The sequence below is a fragment of the Podarcis gaigeae genome (genome assembly GCF_964106915.1).
Source record: "Podarcis gaigeae genome assembly, chromosome: 9".
Classification (NCBI taxonomy): Eukaryota; Metazoa; Chordata; class Lepidosauria; order Squamata; family Lacertidae; genus Podarcis; species Podarcis gaigeae.
This window is the reverse complement of record NC_139685.1, coordinates 44,874,196-44,902,021: the sequence shown is the minus strand read 5'-3', so window position 1 is coordinate 44,902,021 and position 27,826 is coordinate 44,874,196. Positions and strand designations below refer to the sequence as shown.

General features: G+C 42.6%; 1 protein-coding gene and 1 pseudogene across 2 annotated transcripts in view; both read right to left on the bottom strand.

Annotated features, from left to right (window-relative positions):
* MAML3 (mastermind like transcriptional coactivator 3) overlaps window positions 1–27,826 on the bottom strand; it is a 271,623-nt gene that overhangs the window by 213,273 nt on the left and 30,524 nt on the right. The window lies entirely within an intron of this gene.
* Window positions 8,200–10,115, bottom strand: LOC310853071 (enhancer of rudimentary homolog pseudogene; annotated as a pseudogene). The gene is made up of 2 exons: window positions 10,046–10,115; window positions 8,200–8,752 (listed from the first exon to the last, which is right to left on the bottom strand). The product of its transcript is annotated as an enhancer of rudimentary homolog pseudogene (transcript).

The following is a 27,826-nucleotide window of genomic DNA, read 5'->3' as shown; positions in this document are numbered from 1 at the left end:
GCTATTGGCAGGAAAGAAAGAAAAGAAAGAAAGAAAGAAAGAAAGAAAGAAAGAAAGAAAGAAAGAAAGGAAGGACAGGAGTCCCTTCTGGTGAATCCTACTCGCCATCATGAGAAACTCCCACACTTCAAAATTTACCCCAGCACCAATGAAAGAAGTAATGTGAGCATTGCCCCCCCCCCCAAACGTCCTGTAGGAATCCAGTTCAACCATGTCAGGCTATCACTTCAAAATAGTTTTCAGTATCATGTTTATCTTTTGAATTATGTAAGCATTCATTCTGCACTGTGCGTGTTTCTGGGCAATACCTCTCTCGACCTGCTCTGACTGTAATACTTCTATAGAGTATATAGGGTTTGTTACTGAATATTATTGATACTGGATATAGTTTGATTGTACTGTTTAATTAAAAAACTGATTCCCTTTCTAGAATGTGATTTTCCCCCCCACCTCTTGTTCACAAAGGTAAGCTTTCAATAACTCACCTTTGAACTGAAGAATGAGGGCAGCCCACATAGGAGTCACTTGCACAATTAAAAGCAAAGATTGCTGATGCAAATGCATTGTGTTCTAAGTAAGATGCTATTCAGCACAAGGCTCAAGGTCTTCCATTTACAGTGGTAAGTGTTTATTTAGAAGGCGATATTTAATTTAATTTAATTTATTTATTTAATTATTTTATTATTTGCTTCACACTTCTGGAACTTAGTATCTGGCCAATTTCCCATCACTATCATTCTCTAACCATTTGTTTATCCTTGATCCATCACATGGAGATTACAGAACTCAACTGCCTTAGGTCCCTCTTGTGTATTAAAATGTGCAGTCTACAAATGCTGTTTTTTTAATAAACATATATATTTATATTTGTTATTTATTTGATTTATATATTGCCTTTCATCTAAAGATCCCAGGGCAGCTTGCAAGAGATAAATTACTTTTTAAAGGATCTTAAATCCAGCACAGAAACTGGAATCCCAATGTTATTCACCAATCAAATTCTTTATCAAAACAATTATTTCACTTGTCATTCCTTTTCTGCTTAACAAAACATATTTGGGTGATGGTCTGACTCAATAATGTGTTCTTTAGTTCTGTTTTAAAGAAAAAGTGGTATCAAGTGTTTTGGAATTATCATTTTTATTTATTTTTTAGCTTGCAGTTTTTAAGTTCTGAATTTTGTACTATTTTTGATGTGTTTGTTTTGATTGTATAGGGGTAAATCAGGAAGAAAAGAGGTAGATGCAAGGAAGGGGGGCAAATGACAGATGTGATTAAATGAAGTTCTGCACATGATAGAACCCTCAGCTGAGGGTCAAGAGGACTAAAGGTTTAAAATGTGTGTTTAGAATCACAGAGTAGGAAGGGACCCCGAGGGTCATCCAGTCCAACCCCCTGCAATGCAGGACTCTTTTGCCCAGCGTGGGGCTTGAACACACAACCCAGAGATTAAGAGACTCGTGCTCTACTGACTGAGCTATCCCAAAAGGATAAGAAAGAAAGAAAGAAAGAAAGAAAGAAAGAAAGAAAGAAAGAGAGAAAGAGAGGGAGGGAGGGAGGGAGGGAGGGAGAGAGGAAGGGAGGAAGGGAGGAAGGGAGGAAGGGAGGAAGGAAGGAAGGAAGGAAGGAAGGAAGGAAGGAAGGAAGGTGGATCTATCATCATAAATTATGTTCTGCAGTCACATTCTATCCACAAGGAGCAGCAAGAGAGAATGGTTTGATTCAATGAAGTCTAAACCTTGGATAAACTTTTCCAGTCCAATTTAACTCTTACTCAAAACACCCATTTTTGAAAATGCTAACAAATAAATGGATGCCATGATATATACTTGTAGCAGATGCAAAGTTATGCATAACTATTTTTTTTTTTTTTTTTTTTTTTGCATTCTGCAGTGCAGACGGGAGTCAAAAACTGTAACGACTTCTATAGCAAAGTTACACCAACATAAAACTGGGTACAGCATGCAGGTCTTGAATATGTACATCCACAGATAGATTTATAGTTAAGCATTTATAAGTACCTTGCCAGTTGACAATTATATACAAACATGCCTTCATATGCATACATTTATAAAGAAGATTTATCTGTTTATATAGCCACCGAACTGGGGATGCAATCAGAGAACTGTAAATAGTCTTTGCCAAGCCGGAGATGATCAACACACACAGGAACTGTTAACTCCTCTGAATGTGATGATTGTGAACTTTAAGCCCCCTGGCATCCAAGATGCCTTTTGTCTGAATTACTAGCACAGCTCTGCCTTACCTAGCCATGCTGCAGTCTCAACCAGTTTTGTTTGGGTTAATAACATCTGGAGCATTGCTCTATCAGAACGCCTCACATACCATTGGTGACTAATCAAAGGCTACCATCAGACCCATATAAATCTCAAGAGAACAAGGTTCCTACTTCAACAAATTCTTCACCCTTTTGCATACAGTCGTACCTCCGCTTACATATCCCTCTGGTTATGTAAACTTCAGGATACGTAAGCGGCAAACCGGGAAGTATATTTCCAGGATTTTGCCACGCGTGCATGCACAGAAGCGGTCTCTCTGGTTGCGAAAACGTCGGGATCCGGCCAGACCTCCAGAACGGATCCTGTCCACAACCAGAGGTACCACGGTATTTTGTGTTACAATAGATTGAAAAGCTACAAAACTAAGGCAAAGGGTTTAACAAAGGGGCTTGGTGCAAGCAAACCTTGGCGCATTTGTGCCTGCGTAAGAGGTCCAGTTCTCTTATGTTTCCTTATTGCAAGAGAGCCTGTGCAGGAGAGATCCAATTGAACGCTGAAATTTTAATAAAGCAAAGGAAAGCAACACCCCCTCTTGTTAAACAGCACCAAGTGACACAACCTGGTTCCCCTTGCATAATTTAGAGCACAATAATTAGCCCTGGAAAATTCAATCACTGGACTGACTGGTGACACTTAGAGGGCCTAAAAAATAACCAGGGAACCTTGGAAAAAAGATCAGAAATGTTTGCAAAATGCAAACAGAAACACCATCTCTGTTTTCTCTCCCTGGTTTGAGCCAAGGAAAGGGAGAAAACACAGATATGAGGATCTTGGGCTAGGCTGGGAATGCGAGGTAGACCTTGAGAAGCTGGAAGGGAGCCATGTGACTCCTGCAGCAAAATACTGCTGTGAAAGTGATAGGGAAGTGTGGGTTCCCCCGCAAAAGGAGTGCTATCTTGAGTCTGCACAATAGCTCAGTTGTCAAAACGGTGCAGATGTTGCAGAGAAACACTGTGTATCAAGGCTTTTTCAAAGACTTTCCAAGGTAGCTTCCAGTTAAAAACAATAGCAATATGGCACTGCAAAGGTATTATGGACAAGAGGCATATGTCTCTCCCCTTCCAACATCCCCTGTACTGTTTTGTCTGAGGGCAAAAAGCACACAAGCAAGGCCCCTCTGCAGTTAAAAGCACAGGACTTGGCTTACACTGGCTGGATACCTGCACAATTGAGAGCGAGAGACTCGTGCGCCTCTTCCGCAACACTCACTGTCTAATCTATGTACAATTTATTACATGTCCTTCACTACAAGGTTCCAGGGCAGGTTATACCAATATAATACATATATAATACATGCAGGTCCCATTTTCAAAATGCTGCTTGTGCGAAAATTCACTTATCTTAACATAGTACCCAAACCTCAATATACACACTGAAGATTCTGAACAACTTGCATTTGCCCACTTCCTTACTTCTTTATGCTTTGCTGGTTGGTGGTAGCCATTTGGGGGCAGAAACCATGCAGGGAGAGAGACCAGACAAATCAGGTTGCTGTTTTTTTGCAGGTTGGCTGCAGCCATTTCAGGAAGAAACTATGGAGGAAGTGGGAGGAGATTGGACAAATCACATTCTCATAGGAAATAATGGAAATTGTCAGCTTCTTATACGACCACTTGCCTAATGAACGAATTCCAGGGAATGCACCGTGTTCAAAAAGTGGACCTGCGTGTGCAGTTATAAAAACAAGTAAAATTGTTCCAAACTAAACAGAACAGAGTGAAACAAAAGAAGTTGGGTCCCACAAAATACCTTAGCTGTTAAGTCACGGTAAAGAGTTGCATCTTCAGCGTACAGTGGAAGCTATACAACCAAGATACTAGATACACCTGTGTTGGAAGGAAGCTCCACAACTTAGGGGCCACCACAGAGAAAGCCCTTCTCTGGGCCACCATACCCTGCACAGCCAAGGACAGTGGAATTACCAAGAGGCTCACTCTGCCAACCTGAGAGGGTTGGAGTGTCACCTCAACTAAGCACATGAACAAGTTAGGTGGTGGAGTCGCTTACGCAAGTCACCCTTCACACATGACATAATGGGAACAACAGAGGGCTGTTGTTTGGAGGACAAAGACTGTAAATCTATACAGCAGCATGTACAAAGTGCTAAATACCAATGCTACAGGTTTATGTGGCACAACAGTAATCAAGTCATTAAAGACAATTGTATGTTGGCCTGTCATCCAGAGTAAAAAGTGTTTGGCATGTAGTTCTTGAATTCTCCCTCCCCCCACCCCTTGTGTCCTCTCATTGGAGAAATGTCACTCTCAGATCTCGGTTACAAGAATGCATCTGTTTCCTTTAAAAGAAGGAAATGGAAAGAAACAAGAAAAAAACAAAAACAGAATAGATCTCAATTCCTCAAATAGCTAGAAAGCCCACAATTGCACCTGCATTTTTCCATAAAAAAATTTAACTGTAAAAATCGCACTGTTTCCCCCCCTTAAAAACCCCGGCTATAGTATTTAAAAACAACTACAGCAAAGCAGCTCTCATATGCCAATCCCTTGCATTCAAAATGTCTTTTCTAAGTGATTATGTGCAGCAAAGCCATCCATATTTCTGCTAGAACAAAATAAAAAATCTGCATGACCTGCCAGTTAGGCCAATTGGTGACAAGGTGTCTGGTTTTTAAATCCAAAGCTATTTTGACATTGTCAGAGCTTCCAAGACAACAGAGAAAGTCCCACAGTTCAGTGAGTTAACCTGATCAAAGACACACACCCCACCAAGCACTGCTAAAGTCAGCGCAACCTCTTTTTATTTCAGTAGGGCCCATGTCAGTACTCTGCACAGCCCAAATCGGAAGGTATGGGTGTTGCACAACTATGATACTTCATGGAGTGTACCCTCCAGGCGCTATTTCAAGCACAAGCCAAATTAGATGTTTTAGTTAGCACAGAAGTCATGATTGTGCAGAAAGATTACCCTGCTTTGGCATGCCCTGCTTGGCCGGCAAAGTATTTTTCACCAAGAGCAAGCTAACACGTGGGCAACTTAATGCTAATCAGGGCTTCAGCTATTGCAATACAAACCTACAAGCCTCTGCTCTGAAACATACTAGAAAAGCATGTTATGGAAGGCAATGGAGACAGCTCTACATACGTACATCTGTGTGTGTGTGTGTGTGTGTGTGTCGTGCGTGCGTGCGTTCACCCACTTGCCTTCTTGAGACCCTTAAACTCACTTCTACAGCTTGCTCCCACTTAATCCCATCTTCACCCAACAAAGTCTCTAATACAGTGCTCTTATGCCACCATAGGACCATTTCTCCAATGAAGCAGCACCAACGGCAGCTTCCTTTAAATAGGTAAGGAAGAGATGAAATGAGGCAACTACCATCCAGCACTGTAATAATAGAATTAAGTGCATTCTTTTCCCCAGGAAGTCTGCACTCAGGCCTACACTACAATGCAGGGCCAAACTGAAGACCTAGCTCTTAGGGACAGTGCTGACAGCACTTGCTACCTAAAATATCTAGGCTAGTCAAAGGGAAAATTACACATTTAAAGTGGTACAACATCTTTAGTTCGCATTTTTATATGCTAACTTTTCAATGCATGGCAGACTCTACCCTGGGATTAGAGTAACCTAACCAAGTTGGCAGATCCCACTCTAAGCCCTGTTCATGTAACAATAAACATGTCAGAACCAGCTAAGAACTTGAGCTAAGGCAATGTAAGCCATTTTCCATATTTCCTAATGTCTGGATCGTTTTTGGTTCATTTTCAGCATCTTCTCAAGAGGGAGGGATATATAGAATAATGGGAAGCGAGACACAGGACAAGACGACGGAAATACTACCTAAAGATTTCCAGGGAGATGTATACTGAAGCTTAGGAGCTGCTCCAAAATCTTATCCTGAGACAGATGGCTTGGAGTGTCATAGACAAGTACCAGAAGAGGGAGGAGTTTCTAATTCAATTAATGAAAATAAGAAGAAAATGATCCAATGATATCTTAACTTAGGAATGAAAGAGGATTTCCCATAAGAGGCACATTCGTGAATGCAAGAGAGCCCCCAAGGCCCCGTAATGACGAGCTAGGGAAGCAAAGCACCGCAGTAGTAACCTCAGATTGGAGGAAAGGGTTTCATTCTTCTATGGTCATGTAAACAGCATGCTATTAAGCAAGGCAGTGACCACCAGCAAAATGTAGCAGGACATCTCTACAAGCATGAGAGAGAATCAACAGTTGTGGAGAAGCAAATGAGAAGCTTTGATACAATTAAGGTCCTTGTTGCTCACAGTCGTGATTATTTAGATGTGGTGGTAGTATGTGGAGTGATGTACAGTTTAGGTAGCAGCTGTCTTGCACAAAACCAGAAGGATAGGGAGCCAGTGCCAGCCCAGCAAGCCAGTGCCAGCCCTGCCATTAGGCAGCGTGAGGCAGCTGCCTCAGACAGGAAATGCTGGCAGTAGGGAGTAGGGGTGAGGTGTTCAGAGGACAGAACCGTGTGTGCCACATGGCCTGCCCTAAGCCATTTAAATGAGCCTGCTGTCATTCAGTGTGATGGAGGACGCTGCCCTATTGCCAGCATTGAAGTAAAATTCAGTTGCTATTTTGCTTGGCTGCCTTATAAAGCAATTGGGAGGGGGTGTCAACTTGTATTTAATAAAACGTCTGATAAAAACCAACCCCTTTTCAATAATGCAGTTCCAGCTGTGTAAGTGACACCAAAAGTCAGAATGTGGGTGAACAGGGACAGGCAGGGAACCAGTGCAAAATGGAGTAACTTGTTAATAAACACAACAGAGTCATATTTCCACCTTCGAAAGTGTTGTGTTGATGGAACCTTGCCCATCATCTGATGATTAGGATATACTGATATGCAGCCTTATGTCAAACTACTGGTCCAGCTAAGCCCAAGTACCATGTACACCAGGGATTCCCAGTCTGCTGCCCTCCAGTTATTGCTAGACTGTAATTCCCATTACCTGATCATTGGGCAAGTAGTAGTTCAACAGCTTCTGGAAGGCACCACATAGGCTGCCCTTAGACTACAACTTTGCTGACAGGAGTGGTAATCCAAAAGGGCACCAAGTTGGAGAAGGACTACTTTGGTATATCAGCATCTCTCCAGGGTTCCAGGAAAGGGGCCCTTCTATGCCCATGATCCAGAATCCTTTAACTGCAGGTGCCAGAAACAGAACCTGGCATTTATTTGCATGCAATCTTTGACAAACCTTCTCTATTGTTCAAAGCTGTGGATATTATGCATCCATAATTTTATTATGATGTTTAACAGCACACACGTATATCACTACATTTTTGTCGCCAAATGAGGACTTCTGAATATGATTTTTTATTTGTCTCAGTCTTTCCATGTATGCAGTGCAGGAAGCAATATATGCATATTTTCAAAATGTTACTTAACAGTAGCACAGAAAGCAAAGCACTTAAGCTTCACATTTAAAAAGAAAACCCTGATGTTTAAAAGTGGACTGTCATCAGGGCACTTAACACTGACCTTCCTGTGTCCACACCTACTGTTTTCAAGAGATCACTTATCCAAGCTACTGTTCACTGTAGCAATCTGGACTTTTGGGAGAGTATTCAAGCATCAACCTAATGCAATCCTCCTGAGGGGGTGTGGAAGTGTGAAATAAAACTTTGTATCTACAAATAAACTACTCATTTTCACTTTTTTTAATCTAAAGAGTATTTATTTTATTCTTCATTGCCTCCAAGAAATAACACTGGGGGGGAAACCCAGAGAGGGGTAAATACAGCGACTGTGGTAAAGCAGAAGTGAATACTGTGAATGAGGAACAAAAGTAGAACTGTCTAAGGTCCCCAGATGTTGTTGGACTACAACTCCCATCATCCCTGAGCTCTGGCCTTGCTACCTAGGGGTGATGGGAGTTGTAGTCCAACAACATCTGGGGACCCACAGGTTGAGAAAGGCTGGTCTAAGCAAAGACAATTAAACTAAAATACCAGAAGAAGGCATATCCTTACTTCTTTGAGTTTTAAACTGAGAAAGCCCCTTGGAATTCTAACAGATTTTGTCTCAAATACAGACTAACAAGAATGAACAGGAAGACTACAATACAACAACTTTCACTACAGAACTCTGTACACACCTGTTGTCAAAACCCTTCCCTCAAAACCCCCTTAAACCATGGTGTCTTATTTGCTTGCTTGCTGAGCTTGCCTATGGAGATGGACATAAGATCTTTTCCTTTATCCAGTCTTTATTGTATGTCTGGTATGTCTGAGTATCAGCACAATAAACAAGGCAGCTGAGGTGAGCCAAGTCATCAATGAAATCAAATTACTGGCTAATATCATATGTAATAATTGAAGGCTTGTTAGGATTCATTCTCTTCAGGTGCTCTTCATATATTTTACAGGCACCTTCCATGCATTCATTCATAGACTCATAATCAGCCTAAGTCCTGCCTTCTGGGTGCTTGGTAGTTGAACAAGCAAAACTGTGTGAGACACAGTGACTCGTTCCGTTCAGCTCAGGAACGAAGCACAAAACTCAACAACTTTTCTAACACAATGCACCATGACCCTCAGAAAGCACTACTATAAACGACTCATTTTAAAGCAATGCTAGTTGAAACTGAAGTATGTTGATTCTCTGACCTCACTGAACAAGTTTGTTATGAGGTTTAAAGCACCACAGAAGAACCTGTAATCACACAGCATTTCTTGTCCTCACTCAGGGTTTCTCCTGCTACAAGCACCTAGGGTAGAACAACCTGAAGTCAAACAAGAGGAGGATGGGCAAAACCAAACACTTGATGAAGTACTTTCATCAGGCCCTCTGACTGGACCACTTGAGCATCCTTATGTATATCAACTTGACAATCACTTCCTAATTCTTCTGATTAAGAGGGCTTTTTTAAAAAAAACATCACTCATATAGCATTTTTAATGTGCTACGGGCTTTAGCATCCTTGTTTCATTCATCCCACAACCACAGTGGGAGAAGAATGATGCTCATTAAGCAAGGGGACCAGCTAGAGAGGGCAGAATGGGCTTCAGCCCTCTCAATATTTCGAGGCAGAGTGTTGAGACCCCACCCAGTATTGAGGGAACTCCCATCCCCTGCTGCCCCTGGACAAACACCAGCACACCAGGCAGAAGGCTTGGAGAGCAATTTTCACCCTCCGCACCCCATGCCACGATCACCTGAGTGTCTCAGAAGGTGTCCGTGCATCCTGGCAGGCATGGCCCGATAGGGAGTGGGGCGCTGTACGTGTGATGCCATGCACGCACGATAGCCCCCCGGTGTTGGGCCCAACTCTGTGTGCCTGCCAGTAAGTCAATGCCAGAGGTGCAATTTGGATTCAGCTTTCCCAGGTGCGTGTCCATCTGTCCACTTGTGGTTTCAAGGCAGCAACAACAACAACAATCTGTAGGGCAATGTATCTTCCCCCAAAGCCTTCCACCCTATGAATCCAGTTTGCTCTTCAGGACTAAATATCAGCAAAACAAGATGGCACCTTAACCTGTTGCTCTTTAACATTTGGAAATAAGGCACATTGTTGATGTCTAAACACAACACAGCACTTGAATTTCTACTGCCCCAGATAATTTGCAATGCATAAGACACTTTCCAGCTTCCTCACTTATTTCAGTGGAGAAGTTGCACAGCTGTAGGAACGCAAAGCTGCAACACAGAAGCTCCACAGAAGTGGAGCTCTGTTTCACGGCAAATGTGTTTATAACTGTAGTTTAACTCAAATATATGTCCAGTAAGACTCTAGATGTACAATGTATCTATGAATTACCTATTTCATTCCCTTCAGTTAACGCAATTGTTTCTCCTTCATTGTTTTTTTGTTGTCCTACCTTTGCCATGTAATTGGAAAGGAATAATAGTATTACAGGTCACCCCAATGTCTGCCGAGTGGGAACAAGATTCCAGGGTCTTTGCACTCCACCAGGGTTTGTGCTCCTGTGGAATGAGGCATGGCAGAGACTGCAGTGTCTTTATTATGGTTTGTTTACACATATTTACACCTGAGTTTAGGTGGAGGGAGTGTAGACCACAGGGGCATAGTATGGGGGGGGGGCTGTGGCCCTGAGCGTGAACCAGACACCCCAGCACAGCATGGCCCAGTGCTTCCCTCTGCCCACTGAGGGCCGTGCCAGCTGGTGGGGTCCCCCCCTGTGTAGGCAGGCAGGGGGCTCAGCTTAGGCCCACGTGGCTCTGGTGGGGTTGTTCTAGCGTCAGTGGCTAGGCTGTCACCCCACCCCCCACCTAGCACATGGCTGCCCCAGGCATCAGCAACCGATGCTATGCAACTGGTAGAACATTATATCCCAATAGTGTCTTCTGTTGCTCTCTTCATAGCTTCAGCCCGCTTGAGTCCAGTCTCTCAGTGCTGCCTCTCCCAACCAGCCCTACATGATGTCCTGCCCCTCCCTTCTTCTCAAAAACCCTTGCTCCAAAAGCAACTCAAGCCTGGTGTAAAAGGGCATCTTTTTTCCTGTGGTGACATCATGCCCCTCTGTAACCCTGACAACTTTCCCCTCCCAACTCTGCTATTGTCTTTTGCTAACTAACACACAGCTAGGGGAGGAACTCCACCCTGCTCCTTGTCTGACATTGAATGTGCCACCTTTTCTCAGGGTAATGACTGCCATCAGCCATCTTTGTTCTTTCATGGCATCTGTCAGCTGATCTCATGAACAGGAGAACAGGCTCAGCCTGTATTCTTACACTGCACATGTTCCCTTAATACTCCAATACTCCCTTAATACTCCAGATATTAATTACATCCTACCATTTGCTAAATCAAGAATTTTGAGGCATCTGGGCCCTCTCTCATACATTCTTAACAATAATTTCATCTTCCTGGGGGCTCATATCAAAGTAACTCCAGTAGCAGACACTAGGGTCACTATAAAAAGTCTTTATTTTCATACGCAACCTTTTCAGGATTCCTTGACTCTATCCACCTGATAGTGACAGAGTACACATGACTCTGTATTTTATTTATTTAGGCAGAAATTGCATTTTCATTTCCCTTCCTTTCAATCTTTTAATTAAATCTTTCAGGAAACAAAAACAAAAAGTTGTGGATGTCTGCATTTCCACCCTCGAACGAGCATCTTAGGTTCCAGGACACAGAGTGCATTGCACATTCTGATCAGGCCACTTCCATTGTACTTAGGAGTGGGGAGTTTAAAATTCATGAATGTTGCAAGGGCACGGACAGCGCGTCCACATTGTACAGCCTTTAACATGTGCGGAACTCTGTGATCATAGCAGCATGTGAGGTGGCAGTTTAATGATCTGCAGCTATAGCATTTATTCAAAGCTTTATGGGGGAGGCATAATTATGTAATAAAAATCCTGTTGCCCTAGTATTCTCCCCCTTCCAAATGAATAATATATTCTGCTGCAGTGGGACTTTTTAGGACTGCCAGTGGCTAACCCCCTTAGCATTATGCTTGCTGTCAACTTCCTTCAGCAGGAGAAAGCCACAGATCACACCTCCTGTGCAAGCAGCTGTTTAACCTGTGTGTGTGTGTGTGTGTGTGTGTGTGTGTGTGTGTGTGTTCACCTTTAATATTGATTTTATTTTTGATATACAAGTTTTCTGATATACCAGATTTCCACAAAAGAGGCCCACACAGGCCCACACACGTTTGATTCCAGTCCAAGAAGCCTGTGGTCAGTAGCATTTATGCACGGAGACTGTTTTGAAGATACTGCAGCAGGTAGATAAAGGAGCAAGCCCCCTACCATCAAAATAAATAAATACTTAATTATAATCATAGTACACATCATGCACAACCTCAATTAAAGTACACGTGTACTTAGCTTTAACGCCATAGATCCAGCTAGTACAAGACTGAAGGAGGGAGTTAAATGAGTCTGCCCAGGGCAGTTCAATGTTTAGCACAGCAATTATGTCAACTTGGGAAAATTTTGTGAAATCGGGATCTTTATGGGAAGGATGTGCAGGGGAAAATAAAATGCTGGGAGAAGGTAATGCAACAGACAGCGGACAAAAATGGGGAAAACATTTCATGTTAAGAAATAGAAAATTAGAAAACTGAAGCTTGTGAATGTCCCCCCCCCCACCCTGCGCCACTCTGGCCGCATGCTTTAAGGTTGCATGGAGCCAAAGGAATGTATCTTTAGGAAGACAAGGAGGAAAACTGGATAGAACAAGTTTTGGGCAGTGTTGCAGCTTGTGGAGGGTGGGGAGCAGCAGTTTCAGTTACAAATTCAAGCAGCAGCAGCAGCAAATCCATTGCTTTTACTCTGTGTGGCAAAAAGGCTCAGTGTGGAGGAGTTAACTAGAAGCTGAGGCCTACTGAGGAAACCACAACAGCAAGCAATATTTTTAGTTTCTCAGCAGATGCACTGAAGGATTGTACATTCATGTTTACACGGAAAAGAATAACTTGCCAAACTTTTGGCATGGCCAAAAGAAGCTGACATGGAAGGCAGATCAAGCTAAAACCTGAAGCGCACATTAATTGCAGTAACTGCTGAAACTGCAGCTGGTGGAATTTCTACATTCCTTGTAGGCTCTTAAGCAATTGTATGACTATAAGCCTCCTGGAATTAACTCACGTGGTGCATTAAAATAAATCTCCAATGGATTTTTTGAAAGGACGGAAAACACTACCTCCTATGATCTCATCTGTCTACACACCCAACACTCCATCTCGAGCACAACAGCACTGAGATTGAGGCTACAGCATCTGTAGAATGACAGTGACCCATTCCCAATGTCATGTTCTAATCCATTTGGAACATCTTGCAGGCTCAACAGATCTCATCCTGTGTTTCTAGTTCCATGAAACCAAGTTTGCTGTTATGTCAGAACTGGGTTAACTATAGTTAGCACTAACCTCTAAATCATAATTTAAAGCAGGTCTACAAAGCATGCTTTGAAAGCTAGTGCTAACCATTACCTGATTCCTGATGGCACAGCATGTAGAACTGGATGGGGGGGACTGTATATAAGAGGGAAGGTATTAGCCAACTGTTTGCTTCCAACAGAGCATGGGTAGCCAAACTAAGGCCCAGGGGCCAGATCCGGCCCAATCGCCTTCTAAATCTGGCCCGTGGACAGTCCGTAATCAGCATGTTTTTACATGAGTAGAATGTGTCCTTTTATTTAAAATGCATCTCTGGATTATTTGTGGGGCATAGGAATTCATTCATTCCCCCCGCCAAATATAGTCCAGCCCCCCACAAGGTCTGAGGGACAGTGGACCAGCCCCCTGCTGAAAAAGTTTGCTGACCTCTGCAACAGAGCCTCTGAACTGAGTCTACAGCCAGGGCAGGGCTGATAATCTCCTCTATGTCCAGAAGAGGTAGGGCCTGAACATAAACTTGACAAAAACAGAGAAAACAAAAGTGAAAGCCAAGTTTTGCAAAGGGTAATATTTATGTAAAACAACATAGTTTCTTGTCATGGCTTCTGTGAATCAAGTTACCCCATTATACTGTTAGTTAAGACAGGAATTTAACATCTAGAGTTATTTCCATTATAGTTCTCCGAGCTGCTAAGAACTAGACTGGACAATTTATCCAAACATATAATTTGGACATCAGTATACAGCGAAAGAGGGAGAGAGATAGAGAAGCAGTTGCCTTCTTTTCCTTATACGAGTTGACAGTGTGTGTCAAGCTATTGTTACACCACTTCAGCTGTCCTGTGTATATTCCTTACTAATGGGTTTAACAGCTAAGGAACCAGTCCTTCTGCTAATATAAATACAGGGCTATGTCTTAAAGTCTATCACTTTTATGTCGATTAGTATCTAACTTTTTATAAATGACTTGGCAACTATTATGAGCAGTCGCTAAACATGCTTTTCGGCACGTAAGGTGCTTTAAGACATATACTAAAGCATCCTCATCACTCAAGTCTACTTGACTCAAGCTGGGTGTGCAAACATGCCATCTATGCCAACCTTCCCAAACCTGGTGCTCTCCAGGAAGTTTTGGACTACAATATCCATCAATCTCAGCCAAACAACTCTAGTCCAAAACATCTGTTGAGAAAAGCTGATCAATGGACTCACTAGTTTTCAGGGCAGTAAGAGGCAACATGGTTACACGGTGACTATATTGATGCTTGACAGGAAGTTTCCAGAGTAGGTTCTGCTTTCAATAACACTGGCTTATCTCTAAAATAATATCCAGCAGTGCCAGGGGGTAAATTTAAAATTAGTGATGAAAAGGTCTTCGTACCACTGCTTCCTTCAGGTGACTTCATGCACCATTTTCGCAATGCACATCAAAATATGAAATGTCATAAGAAAAGCAACACCACTTTGAAATACAGTATGAGTGAAGAGGCATATAAATGCTTCAAATGCCCCCCTGGGGGGACATTTAGTTCTGTCCAGTCCCAACATACATAGGATGTTGAATTTTCGGTTAATTTTCCTTGTTTCATCCCAAGTCAAAGGCTGAAATATCTGACAAAGCTTATCCCCAGCCCCCCAAAAAATCTGCTTCAGCTTTCTGTTATCTTAACCTATCAACTTATCTTAAGCTATCAACTTAACTATTCCATCAAATCCAAAACACATTACATTGAAGTAACTCTAATTGATTTTAGTGAAATACCCACTTTGGAAATGTCTTTAAGTCTGCAGCCTATAAAGGTAAAGATAAAGGGACCCCTGACCGTTAGGTCCAGTCACGGACGACTCTGGAGTTCTGGCACTCATCTTGCTTTACTGGCCGAGGGTCAGCTTCTGGGTCATGTGGCCAGCATGACTAAGCCACTTCTGGTGAAACCAGAGCAGCTCATGGAAACATCGTTTACCTTCCCGCCGGAGAGGTATCTATTTACCTACTTGCACTTTGATGTGCTTTCGAACTGCTAGGTTGGCAGGAGCAGGGACCAAGTAATGGGAGCTCACCTCATCATGGGGATTCGAACCACTGACCTTCTGATCGGCAAGCCCTAGGTTCTGTGGTTTAACCCACAGCGCCACCCCCATCCCTGCAGCCTAGACCCATTCCTAATTTCAGTGCTTTTCAGAATACTTTTAGCCAACACTTGGAAACATGTTTATGTGCTTCTATACAATGAACTTTAACTATTGGGAAGACTCCAGATTCTCCAGGGTGAAAGAAGTAACTGAACACACACAGACACACACACACACACACACACACACACACAACCTACAAATCTAAACACTGACTTCATAACATTGAGGGATTCAGCCAAGAAGCTCCTTTTCCAAGGGCAGAACTGCAGCTTTGAAATACAGTGCACACAATACCACACTTCCCTACTTATCCCATTCTGTGTAAGTTAAAAACAAATCAACTGCTTTTAAAGGTAGACAGATGTGGCACTGGGAGGAGAGGGAGATGAGGAAAGTTGAGTATGTCAATAATTGTTCTGTCTGGAAATGGTTAAGTAGTATTATTATTATTATTATTATTATTATTATTATTCAAACTCGAAGTCAAGGCACCACTTCATGAGACCCAAACACTGAGGTACAGAAGCTAGAGCAGGAAGAATCTATGAACTCCCCGCTCCCCGACTTGATAACTGAAGTGGATCATCACTGAATGTTCTTCTGTAATGGAGCCAATATATGGCTACTTCCATTTCCCACACCCAAGCAGGCTTCTGTCTGCAGAAGAACTGAACATTCCACTCCAAACATTTCTCCAAATCAAACAGCACCATTAAATGTGAAAAGTGAGATCAATGGCAGTGGTGCAAGCCCAGTTAAGTTACCCAATTTCTTTTGTTTTTTAAAGACACGGTGTAACTGTCTAACACAATTTGCTGGATGAAGATGCAAAACAAAATGGAAAGCTACAGAATATACTGATTTCTTGGGTTGCATTGGCCAGGTCCACACATCACAGGAAGTCATATATTATGTCTTACTGTGCATGAGCAAAATCTTGCCTGCTTCAATCTTCCCCAATTGTTCAGGGAGGAACTGCTGGTTACAAAGAGAGTCTTAACCATACCTAGACAGTAGGCTATGCGGTGAAATTATTATTGACTATTATGCTGTAAATGTTTATGTGCATGGTCATCTAAACCTATTTCTAAAACATTCTGTGCTGTTCAGAGAATCCAGATCTGATTGAGAAATGGTATACAGACAGAAAGCGAGTCTATAAAATATTTTTGTAGAGCATTAGGATTTGCTGAAGACCCAAATGTCAATGTGGTTCACCAGTTTCCTTTGGTCCTTTAAGATGTGGCTTCATTTTAGAAGAGTATTTTTAATGTTTACAGGGTTATTTCATTTTGGGGGTAATATTTTCCCTTCCTCCTTTTAATAGACAATGCAGACAGGAGAGATCAACTATCCCGGCTTGTATTTAAGCGCTAGCCTGGTAGCCACACGGGAAAAGAAGCTGCATAAAAACATCCTGTTCTCAGTGGCCAGACAGAGGCCAGGAGGCGAGTGAAACAGCACCTCTCTCCATTGGCAATTCCCAGAAACTGGTATTCAAAGCGTACGGATTTCAAGGATGGAGGCAAAACACAGCCATCATGCAGGTGGCTGCATTAAATTCCATGTAGGCAATTGAAGGGATTGGCAGAAGAGGGATGCAGTACTCAGCCCCACCTCTGTGCCCAGCAGACTTTCAGAACAGACTGAATTCCCACCTCTCTTCTGCCAAACTCCAGCAGACTTGTTTGACTGCATTCATTTATATTGCAGGCTAGTGACTTTTGTGAGCTCATTTACAAAAAGGTGCACTATTATTTATTTATTTATTTATTTATTTATTTATTTATTTTTTATTATTATTATTATTATTATTATTATTATTATTATTATTATTATTATTATCCAGATTTGGTTAAATTGTGTAAAATGGTTGCCTATTTATTTTCTGAGCCAAATTCAGTGTTAGGGACTTGCTTCTACAGATCGAGATAGCTTAGGAGTCAAATACTCAAAGGAACACCTCTCCCTTTACCAGCCTGACCATGACTTGAAATTTTCTAAGGGAGTTGACTCTTTCCCACATCTCATTGTTAGGGAAAGTGCATTATGTGGTGATACTAGAGAAGGCCTTCTTGGTGGCGGTGCCCTCCCATTAGTACTATGCCAGGTGCTGACATTGCTATCACGTTGGCACCTGGTCAAGACTTGTCTATTGGTGCAGGTGTTTTAAGAGCTTTACTCTTTGACCAGCTCTGCTGCAGTGTGTTTTGTTTTTAGCAGATTCTATTCTGATTGTTTTATTGTTATGTTTATATCATGTACTGCACACCCTGCTCTGGGATCTATATAAATGAAGGGCAGGCCATAAATATTTTAAGGAACAACATAAATAAAATATTGTTGTGGCTTTTGACTAAACCTCTCCCCCCCCCACCCCTGCCCCCATCCACTGTAGCAATGAATCCCACAGATCAAGCAGCCTCTCCCCTCAAATTTTATATATAAACATTTTTCCCTTTCAGGTTACTGGATCAACTAGATAAACTTCTTCTTGTCTCAGTGCAAGTGCTATGAATTATCACGCCCTAATGTTTTGTTTTATGCTGCACCCAATCAATTTTCTGACTGCTCCGTTCCACACAGCAATTCTAGCCCTCTAATCCTGCCGACTCCTAAAAGGCTCTTCTTCCTGAACTTCACGGCCACTGTGGCGTTAAATGCACAGCCAGAATCTGGGTCTACCTTTCCTCCCCAAAGGCTAGTGTTTAATAATTAATACAATGGCCTCCGATTCCACATTCTGAATTGAACATATGGGAAGCCTCATTCAGACCTCCTCACAAGTTTTAATTTTCCTCAGCATAAAGTATTCCCTGTACATACAGAGCTCCCAAATAAGAACAGCCATTGTTTATTTGTTTGTTTAAAACATTTTACCTTGCTCTTTTGCCAAGAAAGGCTCCTGGAGTGGATTACAGTATCCATAATAAGGCAGCCTTTTCGTTCATGACACAAAAGGAAAAAAGGATGGCGATAGGGGAGACACACCAGCTCGAAGTTACAGTTTCAAAACCCTTCTCTCCAACATCCAGAGCATGCAAACATGCAGTTGTCTCCTACATTCTGAAACCGTCATTGCATCAGCATAAAAATTACCGGTTTTATTTCCTGAAGCATCCACCGAGTTGGGTGCTTTACTCAGTTTACAAATAAGAGCAAATCTTTATGGCATCACTGTCACCACTATGCGGAGATTTAGCAGTACCAGAGAGTGCTAAATACGGTGGTGACTAAACAAAATAAAAAAAAATTCTTCCAGTAGAGACCAACTAAGTTTGTTACTGGTAGGGAGGAAGGCAGGGAGACTAACCGTAGGGGGAGCCAAAGTCAATGGCAGGCCTAGCCAACTAATTCTGCTTTTGTTGCCATACGTTTTCATATCGAGTTCAACATGGGCATCACTCAGGTTACATTCACACCATACTTTCTAAGCGCTATGATTCTCCTAAACAGTAATGGCTTCCCCCAGAGAATTCTGGGAGCTCTCGTTAGTTAAGGCACTGGAAGATGGTAGGGCACCTCTATTCCCCTTCCAGAGCTACAGTTCGATGAGTGGTTTAACAATCCCTCTTCTGGGAATTGAAGCTCTGTAAGAAGAACAGGGGTCTTCTACCAAATCTCAACACTCTTAAACTACAGCTCCCAGAAATCTTTGGGGGGAAACCACAACCATTTGAAGTGGCATCATACTACTTTAAATGTATGAATGCAGTCTTAGATTAAAGAGGAGGAAGCCGACAGTCAGTGCCACCCCATGAACTGATAGTAAGTTAGAAGGCAGGCAGATGGGGGCTCACTGGGGCAGACTGAGTTTGGTGGGGAAGGACCCCATTCATCCTAATGGACCAGACTCCACTGCAGATAGAAGGTTCTCCAGGAACCCAGAAAAATGCAGAGAAGAGGTCTAAGCAGGGTGTGGTTTTATTAGAACAACTTTGGCATCAAAGCAAGACCTACCAAAACTTTTCATGGCTGTCAGGCAGGAAGTGAGAACCTGAGTCCTAAGCAAAACCTGGGCTTGGAATGGCTCCAGATTCTGGTATGCTAGGCTGGATAGAACAGGGGTCAGCAACCTTTTTCAGCTGTGGGCCGGTCCACTGTCCCTCAGACCTTGTGGGGGGCCGGACTATTTTTTTTAAATAAAAAAGAACAAATTCCTATGCCTCACAAATAACCCAGAGATGCATTTTAAATAAAAGCACACATTCTACTCATGTAAAAACATGCTGATTCCCGGACCGTCCGCAGGCCGGATTGAGAAGGCAATTGGGCCAGATCCAGCCCCTGGGCCTTAGTTTGCCTACCCCTGGGCTAGAAGAACATGGACTGGGCTCTGTGCATATTGTGGAGATGATAAGAGAGCTTGCCATTGAGGCAGACAAGCCCCAATGTGGGCAAGAGTTCAGGGAATGTTGGGAAGGGAGTGTGTGTAATCTTCAGACCCCCAGGAAATTGCAGAGAAGCAGAGTATTGCTTTATTAAAATAACTTTAGAAACAAGTACTCAGAGCAGGGGTTCAGTTCAAGGGTCTTGTTCCCTTGTAAGTAAAATTCCAGTGGGGCACATGCCTATGGTAGGCATGGATGCTCTTACTGGGGTTTTTTAAAAAGCTCCCAGGACTCTTTTTGGTTAAAGAGTGGGGCAGAAGTACTTTTAAAGCAAACACACACATCCTGCTGCAGGCCCCAACACAGATGGAATGGCCAGGGGTGGGGAAAATGGGGCCACGCCTGCAATGTGCATCGCCCAAAACTGTTCATTTAAAACTCCACTGCAAGATTCCATTTTAACTTGCTACTGCCAGTGTTCCTTCAGCTGAACAGTCATTCAAAACATACAGCCTTAGGGAGATGTCTAATGTTACTCATACTCTGAGTACATCCACTGAAACCAAGAAAATCCACTGCTTTCAGTGGGCCTACTCCAAATATGACTTAATTGGACGTCACCTTTAGTTTCTGTGTTAATTACCAACTTTCTCCATCTACTTCCCTTCTGCCCACCCAGAAGCACTGCAATGTGTTTTAAAGACATGAAAATACCTAATAATAATAAAAGAAAAATATGATAAACAAGTATAAGACTTAGGAATAAAACAAGGGAAAGAAAAAGCCCATTTCCCAACCCTACTTCATGCTAAAGCTGAACCAGAGGAGAAACTATGTGAGCCACGTTAACCAAATAATTAAAAAAAAGCCCTCCAATTAAAGTGTTACAGTTCCTTTAAATCCCAGAACAAACGGTGCTGCTGTTCATGATCCTTGAGGATGCAGCGCAATAATTGTCACTTAGCCACTTAACTCCCTGCTGCATGGCTCAGTCACTCATTGTGGTTTATCTCTCAGCCAATTACTGCTGTCATTTGCATTTCAATGTGTACCATCAGGAGCCAGGGCAGAGGCAACAGCAGAACAGGAAATGGAAGCGCAGCAACTGGTTATTTGGGTTTGATTCAGACAACAATTTTGTGATTGGGGGACAGAGGTTTGCTCTCTAGAAATGAATTTGCCTTTGTTGTGCCTCCAGATTCCTTTCAGGCAGTCTCTGGGGTTGACGGACAAAACGGCAGTCAAATTTGTGGCGGAATGAAGCAATACAGGTTAAGTTTAGCTGTAAACCTGCTGAAGCCAATGGAAAAAATCATCTAAGGCTACAAATCCAAGGCACATTTTCATGGTAGTAAAACCCACTGAACTCAGTGGGATTTACTTCCAAGTAGGCATGCATAAGATTGCCCTGGAAGACTGAAGTAGTTGAAAACTGTTCTCAAGTAAAAATAAAATGGACTGCATATTCACATTACATTATGCTCATATCTTCCTTACAATGAGCTCACGGTAGTGTACAAGACAATGTCGTGTCTCAACAACCCCATGAAATATGTTGGGCTGAGAGAGAGTGACCTGCTATGGTCACTCAATGAATTTCATGGCCAAGTGTCTCCTCTGCCCAAGTCCAAAAAACTAACTTCTACACAGGCTCATGTTTATTTATTTCATAAAATTTATACAGTATGCTGCTTGATTATAGGAAACCCCACATACTTGAGGAGCAATTTATAATAGGACAGTGCTTTCATTCCTCTTTGTGTATTGTCATTCAACATTTAAATTGACTCCCACCATACATGAATATAGTATAAATAGCCCATTTTTTAAAGTTACATGAGCCTATTTCTCTTTTTATTTAAGAAATTTAAATGTAAGATTTTGTTTGCTTTGTACTTTTAATTGTGCAAGCTGAAATTCACGTTAGCCCACTAGGCACAAATATAATGTGGAACACTGCTCTTAAAGCTTCTGCATTCACAAGGTAGCACACAGCTAAAATTTACTGCCAAATTCCAGACATCTCTGTAAACAGCCCAGATGATTCACAATATTTAGTGTTTAGGGACCAGATTCTTCTTTTACCTAGTTGACAGAAGGAACATTAATCTTCTCCTGCATCTATCAGCAAGCTCACAATGACATTCCATCACAATGTGGTCTAGCAGCAGCAAACCAACGGGAAGGGAGGCACCCACCTATACTAGTGGCATTTCGATGTATTTTTCTCTGTTACAAAAAACAAACAAATTGGCTATCCAATTTCTGCAGTCAACATGAACCAGATGCTATAGAGAACCATCCAATTTAATGGTATCGGGTCCATTTCTTTGACTCGGTTCATTAATGATTAGGACAATTCATTCGGAGATACAGGTATTATTAAGCACAAGTGGAATATTTGCAAAACACTGATGAAGAGCAAAATAAAATGCTACCCTTCCCTACAGAAAATACGACTGGAAACTGGTCTTGCATCAGCTTAATGCAATCGCAGAAAAGTGTTACGCTCAACTGACTGTGCAGATACAAAATCCAACAAAAAATATATCTAAAAGAAAAATCTGATAGAAAAACGTGGATGACTACAGTTCCCTTCCTTGTGCCACATCCACTTGTTCTAAATAAGAAAGAAAGAAAGAAAGAAAGAAAGAAAGAAAGGGAGTTGTCTTGTTCTAGGTCACACAATTTGTCCACCTAAGCTCAGTGGGTAGAGCGTGAGACTCTGAATCTCAGGGTTGTGGGTTCAAGTCCCATGTTGGGCAAAAGATTCCTACACTACGAGGGGGCTGGACTAGATAACCCTTGCGGTCCCTTCCAACTGTGACTGACAGCAGCTCCCCGGGCATTAGGGAGTGTCGCACATCACTTGTTACCTGGACATTTTAAACTGGAAATACCAGGGATTGAACCTGCATGCAAATTATTATTCCACTGAGGGATCCCACCCAATTAACCCTGACACCGTAACACAAAGTGTCCAGAAATAATAACGCCTAAAAAAGCAAGCAGGTCGTGTGTGAAAATCGGTTAACTGAAGGCCAATACAAAACAGCAATCTTTTCCTGCAGCTTTTTATTAGGATTGGAAAACATAGATTCAAACCATCAGCTCCCCACCCCCAACCAAGTATATTGTTTTAGAGAGTCATGAAGACCCAGGCAAAACTCTGGATTGCCCACAGGCGAAGTTACAAAGTCACTCAGTCACATCTCTCCAGACCACCCTGTTTCTATTTTAGTCCTACCTCTTAGAGAGTGTCACAGTTAACAGGAAAAAAGGTCATGTGCAAATCTTGTTCAAGCATAGAATCTATGAATTCATGGTCCTAGACTCCCGTCCCAAGGTAACATACCCAATGGGCTGTTCCACCAGGAATACCAAAAGCAGAAATAGAAACTTTTTACTTTTTTAAAGGATATAATATAAAGAGCCCTACTGGATCACTCCAAAGGCCAATTTAGTCCAGCATCCCATAGCCCACAGTGGGCAGCCAGATGTCTATGGGAAGCCCACAACGATGGCTCTACTCAAAAATCCTAGAACTGTATTGTGAACCTGCTTGTGTTTCTAATGGTCTTCAAAGACAGCCCCACATACAGGGTGTTGCAGTAACACAGTCTTGACATGACCACAGTCAGATCCACCTTCGCTAAAAAAACCAGGCACAGCTGACTCACCAGCCCAAACTGGGTAAAAGCACTCCTGGCCACCAGTTGTTGCTGATCCCCCCCACCTTTTCCAAAATCTGGGCCCAGCAAGCAGCTGGTTCTCAAGTCCAGAATCTAGCAACACAGTGCACTGCCATCGCTGGCACTGTCTGCAAAAAGCAGGCTGCCTCCATCAGGCAGAAGGGAAATGCCGAGTGCTTGAGGTGTAAGAATAGGTGAACTTGCTTCTACAAGTTATGTATGTGCACATCTAATTGCTTCTCTCTCTGAGTAGCATGTTTGTCTGTGGTAGGGCGTGAGAGGGTAGATCAGTGCAAACACTAGAAAATTATTACTTGCTTTCAGGCCTAGTACTATTCAAAAATAGCAATATTCAGGGCACTTTCCATTAGAAATGTCTCCAAGACCCACAGCTCTCTAGCCTGGACTTTACCATGCTCCCCTGACTATTCCAGCTGAAGGAGAATGGCAACATCTAGCAATTGTTAGCTCCAGCCGCTTCCATAATATTCGCAACTGCAAATTACTAATGCTTCCAAGTAGGACACAGAGCCTGTGTATCCAGATCGGCCGGTCTCTCTAAAAGAAACACACCAAAAACCTGAAAAACAAACTTCCCAATTTCACTTCTAACCTGACCTCAGCTACTCTGAAATGCACAGCTAGATGAGGCAGAAACGTGACCTACTAAGTGGGGAGTACAAAGAAAAAAGACCTAAGCAGTTTGAACAAGAGCCTGGAATGAAGATGGGAGGGGAAAAGAATGCAGGAATCATGCTAGGTGAATTTGCTGACCTTCAGAGGTTATGACAGTAACAGAGTGACATAACATGGGCTGCAGCCAAAAACAGCACAGGCAGCCTTGAGAATACTCCAAGCAATCATGCTGCTTTTGTTAATACGCCTCAGTCCAAACTGGTCACACTGCTTCGCTTTCCCCAGAACACAAAGCAGAGCAGAGGCAGCACAAAGGGCACCATACCAAGCTAGCTTCTGTTTAAGCATATAGAACACGTCACAGATACACTTATGGGCATGATTCATACATGAATATGCCAGAATAACCACTGTGGATTTAGGCCTATAAGGCTAAACTGGGGTGCTGGGTTCCTAATGCAACAAAACAGAAAATGGCAGCAAGAAAATGGCCTGCCACCTAACTCACGGGCTTAATCATCTGGAGCCGGTTCACTCTGCTGGTGGCTGTTTTGTGGGGCACATGTACCACTTCCTCTTGATTGTGCAGGTTGCTGTGGTGGGTGGGAGAGAAAATGGTGGGTGGATTGTCCTACTTTGTAGGGAGTACAATTAGTTCAGTAGTGTGTTTAGGTATGGGAAATGAAGGTTTAAATGCCCCACTTGGTCATGACACTTAATGGTTGTCCTGAGGCAAATCACCACAGCCAATCTTACAGAATTGTTGTGAGGATAAAGGAAAACGAGAAAGCTCTTTCACAGAAAGGATACTAAGAAGAATTTTTAAAAATGGCCATTCTTGCCCTCTCAATGCCCCCTCAAGAAATGAGAGGGTTGCCAACCCATGGCACCCACAGTTGCTTACAGTGAAACCCCCAGGCAGTGGGCCCAGACTCTTTCTTTAAAAAAAATAAAAAGAATGAAGGTTCAAGGTATGTCTCTAAGAAGAAAAGGAGTTTGGATTTGATATCCCACTTTATCACTACCCTAAGGAGTCTCAAAGCAGCCAACATTCTCCTTTCCCTTCCTCCCCCACAACAAACACTCTATGAGGTGAGTGAGGCTGAGAGACTTCAGAGAAGTGTGACTAGCCCAAGGTCACCCAGCAGCTGCATGTGGAGGAGCGGAGACGCAAACCTGGTTCCCCAGATTGCAAGACTACTGCTCTTAACCACTACACCACACTGGCTCTAGCATTTCTGAAAGAAAATTATGAAGCAAAGTGTGCAGGTTCTGATCTAAGTGATTTCTGTGAAATGAGTCAAGTTAGCTACTCCCACCTGTCAGTGTTTTCAGCCAATGAGTGATTGATAAATGTTGTTTAGACACCAAGCTACAGGAATCACTGTGGTCCCAATGGGATATAAATGCAATAAATAAGCTTCCCACTTAGCTGCTTAAGAAAGCTGGAGGGGCCAGCCAAGTGGAGATGTCAGTCACCATCCTGGCATCTAGGGATCTCCACATGGTCACAACTGGACCCACACCAGTCACAAAATGCGTGTGATGCCTGGCTCGTTTCTAGCACTATCTGAAGCCCGCCACACATGCCCTCTTCCTTGTCACAACAGAATAGAGATAAGAGGGGCAATTGTGTGAGCCCCCTACAATATGATAGATAGGAGATTTTATATTCACAAAGTATGGTTGTGAAACAGGCAAGTACAAGTTTGCAGTCTGCACAGCTGTCTTCACTATCTCCCAGTCAGCTTGGAGTATTGTATCATTGTTTTGTTTCATGCTGAATGTTGTTTTGCTGAATGATCACTGGCTCTTGGGACCTAAGCCCTGCTCTTACCTAGGAATGTCATGCTGATAATGAAGAGCAGTATGCCAAAGGATACAGTCACAAGGAGGCATCTTTGGCAGAGGAAAGACTGCAGGAGTAGTGCCTTTCATACAAAATGAACTGAAGCTGGCAAGATCACACTGAACTCTGCTCTGCCTCAGAGACCATGAAATAAGTAGATGTTAGCAATGGAGTTCAGCTGAACATACAAGAGGTGACCAAATTAAATATATATGCCCTTAAAACTAGAAACCTGGGAATTTGTATCCAGTGGATCAACTCGATCTGGCAATTATGCACAAAGAGGGGGCTTGTCAGGTGGAAAGTGTCAATAAGCCATTTTATCACAGATGCAACCCAGCTAACCTGCACTATGTGGAGCATACACTAAGCATAGTGAAGGGCTTGGAACTTTTTATAGATATTTGGTTAAAATGTGTTGCTACAGACATCTTCCCCAATCTGGAGCCCTCATATGTTGTTGGACTATTTTTAGGAAATAAAAAATAATTTCTCAAGCTGAAGAGAGATACAAGTATTTCACTGACCCAGAACCTGCACTATTCTCGCTACAGCAGTGGTGGAAAGCCTGTGGCCCTCAACATATTGTTGTGCCTACTCCCACCAGCCCCAGCCAGCATGGCCAACAGTCAAGGATGAGTTGCAGTCTAACTCCAGTGTTAGAGAAATAGTATGTGTGTGTTATAAAACCTCAGGGTCGTCTGCCAATATTGAGGTGTTGCATCAATGGGAAAGAAACTGCTTTTTTGTTTAATGGAATTCTCTCACCAAGGCTATCGAGAGAAGAATTCTGATAAACTCATGTGACGCTATATTTTAAGTTTTGGAAACAGAACTTGCTCCCTCCACGTCAATTAATTTTATGTTACATTTGGTAATTTGGAGCAAATAAGTGTCTCATATGATATAGTGACTAAAGACCTGCATCCAAAAATCTAACTGGCTATTAAAACCAATGTGCAAAATGACCTACCATCCAATATTTGGGGAGTCTTTATGCTCCCTGACTCACAATTTTCCACTCACCTTGCTCCTCCAATATCTTCTCTCTCATCCCTAGTAAAGTTGAGCTGATTTTTTTCAGAAGACTTTCTTCTGAGATTTTTCTTTCTCTCACTGCTTACCCCTCCCCCCAAAAAATAATCTATTTGCAGAACTTTCTCTCGGGGGCATTGTGGAGAATGCAAAATGGCATCCAGGCTGCTAATACAGTTACTGCCACTGCCATTTGCGGTGGCAGCAAAATAGCAAAACTTTAGGAAAAAATAAACTGCGCTACTAGCACTGCTAGTTCCACATCCTGAGAAACTAGGTGAAATGTTCTGCTGCCCACAAACAGGATGGACAGTTACAAGAGGCTATTTGCATGCAGCTGTAACCTTTAAGCCTTTCCGAGGTTCTCTCCTTCGAGCCTTCACTATCCCTCTGTAACCCAGAGCTAACAGGCAATCAGTTATTAACCTGTTACAGTCGTACCTCGGGTTAAGAACTTAATTCGTTCTGGAGGTCCGTTCTTAACCTGAAACTGTTCTTAACCTGAAGCACCACTTTAGCTAATGGGGCCTCCCACTACCGCCGTGCTGCTGGTGCATGATTTCTGTTCTCATCCTGAAGCAAAGTTCTTAACCCGAGGTACTATTTCTGGGTTAGCGGAGTCTGTAGCCTGAAGCATCTGTAACCACTGTATATACAAAAGTTCTACATACACTTTGTTCCTATAAAGCGCCATGCATAGATAACGTGTCAGGTATAGATACAGAAAACTTGATCTAAAAACCAAAACAAAACATGGTGATAAACCTTACAATTAATTATTTGTAAGCAAGCTAGAAAGAGGAAAGTAAGGAAATATGGAGAGAGCATCCACAGTCGTGTACTTGAATCAATTTCTAGTGTGGCAGGAAACCACTCACATGCAAATACAGACAACTCGTCCAAGGGAGACATGCATCCTGACGGTAGGCGACTTTTTTGTAACAGGAAGCCTCCCCCTTCCCATTATGCACTATTGGATTGTCTGAGGCAGACACTAACAGCAGCTTTTGCTCTCCTGCAAGGAGCTACAGGCTGCCAATTACAGGA